We start from the raw sequence: 2,043 nt of genomic DNA, 5'->3' as shown, positions 1-2,043 counted from the left end.
AACATCTCCGTAGTTAGCAATGTGGCTTTGCCCCGGTACTGACGGTACAGCTGTAAGCAATATGACGCAGCTGTGGTCGAATGGTTGAAATTAATGGTAACCGAGTCTCTTTCAAAATGTGTCGCTGCAACCCGCTCATGTGAGACCGAGTCCTCAGCAGTAACACCTGCAGGAATTTAGAAACACATATCCTTAAGCTTTTATCATAATTCATTTATCCTCAATATCATTAGGAGATGGAGCACATTGGAAATAGGGCGGCACGGTGGCACGGTGGTTAGCACTGCTACCTCACAGCGCCAGGGACTGAGTTTGATTTCCGGCTTTCGTACACTGTCTGTGTAGAGTTTGTACATTCTCCCTGTGTCTGCGTCGGAGTGATCTGGTTGCCTCCCACAGTCCAATGACGTTCAGGTTAGGTAAATTGGCCATGCTAAATTCTCCATCAATGCACCCGAACAGGTGCTGATGTGTGATGACTCGGAGATTTTCATAGTAACTTCATTACAGTGTGAATGTAAGCCTACTTGTGACTAAACAATAAACGCTTTACTTTAGAGACAAAACACAGAACACACTGCTTGTTGGAAGAAGGTTTTGTAGTTTGTAATCGCACCAGTTAAGAGAACTGCAGTTGTGAGAAATGAACAAAATGTAGAAACCATTTGAGGGAGCTGGCGCCGAATTTGAACTGAACGGGCTGAATCCGAAATCATTCCTTCTGAGCAGTTGGGTTCGCGTTGAGCCACATCCAAGGTCTTTGCCGATTAGTTCATTTCTGAAAGAGTTGTCAGGTTGGATCCAATCAACGCATGGACGCAGAGACCAGTTTATCTGTGTTTCAGAGACCAGTTGCGAGGATTCAGTGTTCCAGGATACTCCAGAATAAACAGAACAAAGAAAAGAAAAAAGAAAAGTACAGCACTGGAACCGGCCCTTCGGCCCTCCAAACCTGTACCAAGCATGGTGCCCTAACTAAACTACAAAAACATCCTTCTGCCCCTACCCAGTCCGGATCCCTCTATTTCCTCCCTATTCATGTACCCATCCAGATGCCTCTTAAATGTTGCTAATGTGCATGCTTCCAACACAGCGGCGTGTTCCAGGCACTCACCACCTCCCCTGCACATCTCCCTTAAACTTCCCCCCTCTCACCTTGTAATTGACACGTCCACCCTGTCTATGCCTCCCGCGATGTTGTAGATCCCCACCAGGTCTTCCCTCAGCCTCCGCCTTTCAGTAAAAACAATCCTAGTCTATACATACTCCTCATAGCCAGCACCCTCGAGTCCGTGCACCATCCTGGGGAACCTTCTTTGAACTCTCTCCAAAACTTCCACGTCCTTTTGATCGGGCTGGGGAGTTGCGGGGGGATGTAACCCTGGTCTGTAGATTATCGTCAGAAAATTCTGAATTGTTAATGCAGAGTTCTAGAAGGACTGCGCCTCATTAACACTGGACTGCCGACACAAGACAACCACAGTGCCCCAACTCTGACCTGCTCCTCCAGTGTCTGCGGGAGCTGTGACACATTTACTGAAGGCAAACAGTTCTTGGAGTTACACTCGCTGCTGATTTTGACAAGGAAACAAAGTTTTCCCTTGAAATATCACAGGAGGTGTTCTTTCTGACACCCTCGTTCATGCTTGTGCTATAGAGCCAACACTGCTACAGAGAAGTAACAGATCCAGGACACTAAAAAAACATACTGCGAGTTCCAGTCAGCGCTCTCACTGCTAAACATAAGCAAAAATTCCGCTTTCAAAGTCAGAGTCACCTGGAACCTCACAACAACCAAACAAGTCAGGAAAACCTATGGAATTGCACTGCTTAAATCCAGTGTAGTTATGTTGAAAACAACATTCATAAATTTACTTCATAACTTGAACTTATTTCTTTTTCCTTCGATGTGTTTTCCGTGACTGTCTGTGACATTGAACAACCCTCTCTCCATCTGTCTCCCAGTTTCGTGGAGCCTTCGACCACAGCCTGTTCACACGCTTTATTTAATCAGAGTGCGTTGCTGGATCAAAGAAAACTTAT

Source organism: Mustelus asterias, unplaced genomic scaffold (assembly GCF_964213995.1).
Source record: "Mustelus asterias unplaced genomic scaffold, sMusAst1.hap1.1 HAP1_SCAFFOLD_129, whole genome shotgun sequence".
In the NCBI taxonomy this organism is placed as follows: Eukaryota; Metazoa; Chordata; class Chondrichthyes; order Carcharhiniformes; family Triakidae; genus Mustelus; species Mustelus asterias.
Note: the sequence above shows the minus strand (reverse complement) of the source record.